Source organism: Anas platyrhynchos, chromosome 2 (assembly GCF_047663525.1).
Source record: "Anas platyrhynchos isolate ZD024472 breed Pekin duck chromosome 2, IASCAAS_PekinDuck_T2T, whole genome shotgun sequence".
In the NCBI taxonomy this organism is placed as follows: Eukaryota; Metazoa; Chordata; class Aves; order Anseriformes; family Anatidae; genus Anas; species Anas platyrhynchos.
In genome coordinates, this window is record NC_092588.1 from 140,870,854 (window position 1) to 140,877,515 (window position 6,662).

Genomic DNA, 6,662 nt, shown 5'->3' on the forward strand with positions numbered 1-6,662 from the left:
TCTGTCTTTCTCTCTTTCTTTCTCTCTTTTTCGCTTTCAGAGGGAGGCTTGAATGAATCCCTTCCTTTCAAAGGGCCAAACTTTTACTCCTTTCTTTCCAATAGAGAAGTAATTTATTGCTATTAAAATCAAAATGCTTAGATAAGATACCACTGGTTATTAGTAAATGAAAAAGGAGATAGCCCCCAATTCTTTGAAAAGAGGAACCTGCTACAGTGCTGGCTACAAAGATAACCCAGAAAACCAAGAATTGTACTGGTACATAGCTAACCAGAATTGCCCTTACCCACAACAGCACAAAGTAGCTTTTCATGTCTTGTTTCAAATGGAATAGAGAACCACAAATACCCTCTTCCCCACCACACCAGAGTAATACTAATGGTGTTAACATTAAATGCTTTACCCTTTCTGAGGATTTTGCAAAAACAAAGAAACACACAAAAAAAGCCAACAGTGAACAATCCAGAATTACCTCCCTGCCAGCAATGCGTGGATTGCTATTGAAATGGCAGTTTGCAGAGCAGATACTCAGACAAGCAGTGGCACTGGGGAGTTACTCATACACTAACTGTGTTTTTGACTTCGTATTATCCTCTACGCCGGTCTCCAGCACTTAAATCATACTTCATCCTTGTGCTCTATTCAAGTCTGACCCCGGTTTTTAAATGGAAAAATATATTAAGAGAGTCATAATCATAATGCTCCCTCTGGTTCCATTAGCTTCGGAAGAACTGCGTTTTGTACATTATATGTGACCAAATTAAAAAGCCCAACTTTATTCTGTGCAATTCCTGGCTTATAGGAATTAAGGCTGGGTATAATTACTTCTGCTAGAGTATTGCATTATACTATAATTTGCACAATGGTCCAAAAGCCTTCCAATGTGCCAGCAGAGTCAAAATCTCCACCACTTTACAGTCAAGTGCAGTGCTGCTGCTTTGCTCGTTTCAGCATGGGTAGACAATTAGGTAATTAGGGTAGAATTAACCCCCTCATCCCCAAATTAGGGGTTGCACTGAACTATAAAAAGAAATGCTGAGTTTAGATTATAAACATATTGATCTCGTTTCATCAAAAGTCACAACCATAATATTAAGCTTCATATAAAATAATTATTTTTAAGTGTGCAACTTGAAAGGCTGAAGAGGTGCTACATAAAATCTTCATACTGAGATTCATAGGACTGTTTCTTCTGCAACCTTTAACGCAGAAGCCATCCTTCCTATTCCTCTGTACATGTAAAACTATGCACCATTGAGTTGCAGCCATCTCAGTGAACGGAAACAATTTTTATTATGACCAAAATCACCTTCATACAGAGCATTTTAGCAATGTCACCATTTCAGACTCAGCTTGACTGAACAGAGACATTTATAAGGTGCCTTCAGTGACATTTCTGCAATTGGATTCACTAACGAACCTGAATAATCAGCTGATGATAGCTGAGATCAAACCGAAACAACTGAAGCACATCTTCAATTTACACTTATGGTAAGAATTGCTAGGAAAGTTTGATTCTAAGTAGTTTTGTGGTCTGTTTAGATCTTGACTGAAAAATGGATATTACAGAAGCAAAAATGAGCAAGGAAAACTCATATAAAATCATTGCAGAATTGGTGCACCTGGGCTCACCATTCACTTCTTACAAAATGGGGGTATCTTGTTCTTCACCCCACTAGCATTTCTGAATAGCTTACAGTAAAGTTCTCTGGTTTCTCTGTTTCCACATTAAATAGTCCTCTCTTCAGACTGGACGAATTCCATGAATTCCATGAATTACCATTTTCGAGAGATTAGTTGAAATGGAAAAGATTTTGACAGATAACTATTATGAAATAGTACCAAAGAAAAATAACAGAAAGAAAGTTTAACTTTTTTCTTTGAATTCTCAAACCAATTATCTAAGCTCTCATTTCAGGATTTTTTAATGCAATTTCAGTTTCCCAGGATATTCAGAAATTGATGCCAATTATTCTGCATTATTACCTTCTGTAGAATGTGGAAAGTAAATGCTCTGTGAGTTATATCTTCATATTTCGTATCTTGAAATACATAATTTCATTGATATTTCCTATTAATGTTACAATTTCAAATAAAACTTACTCTGCTAGCACCATTTTAAGCATGTCCTGACATGGAAAATTAAAACACATCACTTTAATGAGTTGCTGTCACTCATTCTTTCTCTTGTTATAACATGGCTAACATCAGCACTACAACTTGTTACATCTGTACATCTGTACTCTTAAGGGTGTTTATTCAGAGATATCCCCCACACATACCCCTTTGGAAGTGATGAAAGCTAAATGTATCGCTTACTGTTATAATCTTTAAAGAAATGCAATCACTTTTGACAGTTCAAAGGAGCTGGATATCTCTTCAGTACTTGCCTCGAGGTTTCTTTTTTTTTTTTTTTCTTTTTTTTTTTTTTTTAAATTTGGAAGATTTTAATTCCCTAAAAACTTTACTTTTGTGCTTAGAAGCAAACAGTTTCTAAAATCTGTAGAACAGCAGGGAACAGGGAGATTTTCATCTCAGAAAAGTTATTTTCAACTCCTAAGAGTTGTCTTTTTCACCTGAACTAGTCATCTGGACTCCCTTCTAAGCATTGAACGCCCAGTCATCACATCCTAGGTCAGGATGGGTGAACCATGACCTGAAGGTGTCTGCTTCCTCTCAGCTGAAGATAAAAGGAGCCTGGGATGAGCTGGTCTGACAGACAGCTCCTGCTGTGGGCATTCAAGGCAGGGGGAGATGAACCCCACACAAAGTCCCTACCTGTATATTAAGCTGTGATAAAGCCACTGAAAACTGTCAGCTGGTGATATGAAGAAGGGTCAGCCTGCTTAAAAAATACACAGGGAAATATTTGTTTCTGATGAGGCGACTTAGACACAGCAATGCTATCGGGCATCTGGCATTTGGTTCCTATCCCAGGGAACAGTAAGGACAGGTCAACACTACAACCAACAGAAATTAATTTCCTTACAGGAACTGTGCTGGCTGTCTTCTTAATTGCTTCTCTTTCAAATGCTTTCATTTTATGACTTTGAAAATACACACTTCATTTTTATACTTCAGAGGCTGATTGTGCACCTCTCTAGACTTGTAACTAAAGTGCTATCTAGAGTGTTTCCTCAAGAGGAAAGAAACCCCAAGGCATTTTGGTAAACTGAAAGCTTAATTGGTATTTTGGTCCATATTGTCATTCTATAGAATCGTCTATATTGGCACAGAATTCAGGGGAGCACCCCCAGCCCCGTTTGGATGGCTATACTGGAATGAAGATGCTTTTACGTAACCACCTTCGTTCTTCTTGCACCTTAGTTTGTCCCAAAGGTGCAGAAACTGCCTTATCCTACCAGAAATAAATTACTGAGATTGAAAATGTTTTATTCTTTTCTGATCTCTGAAAAGGAAGTATCACGTAATTGAAGCAGATTCTTCTTCCTGTTGCTCCCAGGTCTGAAACCTTTTCTACGGTCCTTCTGCCCGTTCTTACCCTGGTCCTCCTTTCCACTTCTGGCCCATCACCATCTCATAGTCCTCTATAACTCACTGCTCTGCAGGCTTCAGAAGCTCTTTCCCCATTAAATTGTCATGCCATTGCTTTAAACTGCCAGCTTGTAAATTGCTTTAAACTTGCCTGTTTGTTGTTGTTGTTGTTCATGCTGTCCTATTCCACTGTGCCTTTCATTATCTGTGGGACAAGGAGTGCACAAGGCAAGCTTGTGGGTTTGCTTCCCAATAAAATACTCCCAGCACTCTGTACTTCCCAGCCCAGAATTCCCGCTGTCTTGTTGTTTATTTATTAGGTGTCAATGGGTTTCACATAGGACAGGATCAGCTTCAAGCTCAGCCTCATCTCCATCCAAAGGATGTATCAGCCATGACAAAGAAAGTTCAGCTTTATCCCTGCCTGCATCCTCCTTTTGGAAGGAAGTTGCTCACTTATTTTGTGGAGATTGCTCTTGTGAAGTCTTGACAATTCTATGAACTGTCAGAGACTCAAGCATGCAAGGGAAAGTAGAATCTTCACATTTTTAGTTTTAAAATGCAAATTTCCCTGCTGAGCATGAGCAATCGCAGATTGCTCAGTCTTATAAGAGGGAAAAAATGACTAGCTGAATCTTTTCATCTGTGCAAGACGGACAGCTTCAGCCTTGATTGTCAAAGATATGCAATGCCAAAGTAACAAAAAAAAAAAAAAAAAAAAGAAAAAAAAGAAAAAGGAAATTATCAGCTGAACTTAATAACAGTACTGTTCTCTACCCTAACTCACGGACACCTACTGACCACAGCACCTGTAGCACACTGAATTAGGTATCTGTGTGATCCCACCGGTATTTGCAATGTTGTACACGTTTGCTATAGACAAAACCAACAGTGTACCACTGCACTAGGAACACAGATTACTCGACTTCCTTTTCTTGACACTATGCATGGTGTATGTGCACAAAAACTTGATTTCCACCTGCCATCCCCTGGGATCTCCCTTCAAACCACTCCAGTCACTCGAAGCTCAGGAATGACACAAGTTCATTTCACCAGGGGCTTAAGGCACCAAAGACACCAAGCCATCCTTCAGCTTGTGATGTACAAGGCACACTCATGTCTTAGATCTGGACAAAGTGGTTTTGCATCCCGGCCTCTCTGGCTGCTGGGAGGTGACACCTAACTCTGTGCTCCTATACAGCACCATCTGCCGAGGCTGGGGCTGACATGGAATCAGTCAAAACCAAGAAGCTTCACCAAATACAGCAACCCACAGCCTAGATCACTTGGGCCAACTAGAGCACTAAATATGCTGGTGTTTGTGCTGATATATTGAAGCAGCATAATATGCTCATCTTGAGGAAAAAAATTACAACTAGTAGTTGATGTGTCTTCTGGAGAAAAACAAACAAATTAACCTTTCAATAATACCTTTCATTAAAAATTCCTCAACTTTATTCTCCTATTTTTCTGAAGATTTTTTTTTTTTCCTAACTTGTTCTTGTCCTTCACATCCCTGCATTAGCTCAATTAGTCTTTTTGTAAAGCCTCTATTTTCAAGAAAAGTCTGTTTCCACAAGCATGCCATGTGCTGGTGTTTATTGCAACCTGCGTATCAGAACCATGGAGCTAACAGAATACTGTGCTTGCTTTTAGCCCTCCTCCCATAGACATGATTGCATGTGGAGAAGCAGTCATCTAACGACACAATGGACTTTTGTCTACTTCTACAGCAGCCTGCACAGCTAGCCAGTAAACAGAAAGCTTTAATTCATGCACGGTTTGTTTAAAAGCATCACTCTGGTAGTCCTTAGGATGTACGTTTACCATAATGCAAAATCAAAGTAAACTGCTAACAATACGAAGCCTTGTTTGCAGTCCATGGTCTGATAATATTTTGTTTTTAAAAAAACAAATAAACCACCTCCAAAGACTAAGCCAAATTCACCCAGTAGCTCAGTGGGTCTCAACTTCAGACTTAGATTCAGTGGCATTCAACTAAGGAAGAATAGGTCCCACTCCTTTAATTTTGTTTGATATTAGCCATATGAAAGGACATCATTTACATTAATACAAATACGCTGGATAAAAAGAATTAAAGAAATGGTGATGCAAGTAAGTTAGGCTCTACCTTTCACTGACAAACATCCTTCTTGGGTAGCAGAAGTTGGGAGAATATGAAGCAGATCATTTGTTCTTCAGATTTGGACAGTGATGGCTTACCACGTTTATGAATAATTCCTTACAGTTTTTTATCACTTTCCACCCCAGAAGCTAAATGAGTTTTACAACTATTAATTGAATTGTCCGACTTCAGTACGCTCTGTGCGATAGAAAGGATTATTAACTCCACTTTACAGATAAGGAAACTGAGACAGGGAGTGGAAACAATTAGCTGGAGGTCACACAGGGAATCAGAGACAGATAAATCCCAGATCTCTCAATCCAATGCATTAAGTGTTGAACACTGTTCCTTCTCCACGCAAACAGCCACCAGAAATGAGACACATTCCAAACACAAGCAATTAAAGCAACATTTCATTAAAGATAAAAGCTGCTGAAATTCATCCTATGCTGGCGATCCGAAACATTGTTTTCTTTTGTCTCTGTCACATTGTTTTAAGTGCAGATTACTCCTGCTTCCTTCCTTCCTACACCATCAGAGCAGCATGTGCAGCACATGCTCTCACATTGCTTGGTATAGTTGTGCAGCCCTCCTGAAAATATCTGCCCTAACAGCATGCCGTACACTGCTTTGTATGCATGTCATCATCATTTCCATTGTAATATATACAAATCATTCCTGATCATTCCTTGGCATTCATGGTATGTGACGTATATGGCTCTCTCTCTAAAGAGACCAGTCTCTACATTGCACAGACATAGCACGTTTTTTCTTTTAAGAAATTATTGGGCAACTTCACAAACACACCGTGCAAGGTTTAACTCTGAGAACACGGGAGAAGTAACAATAGAGCAAATACTTCATACTTTTGAGATCTGTTTGGCTTGACCACACTCAGGGTGTTTAGGAAAGCTCTAGCACGCACACCTTGTACAGCACACCTACAGTTTCAGCTATCACCACGCTGAATAAGGTGTTTGATTAAGCCACTTAGAGTGGTGTTTATTAGCTGACAGCCATTAGTAAGTGAGCTGGTTAAGCA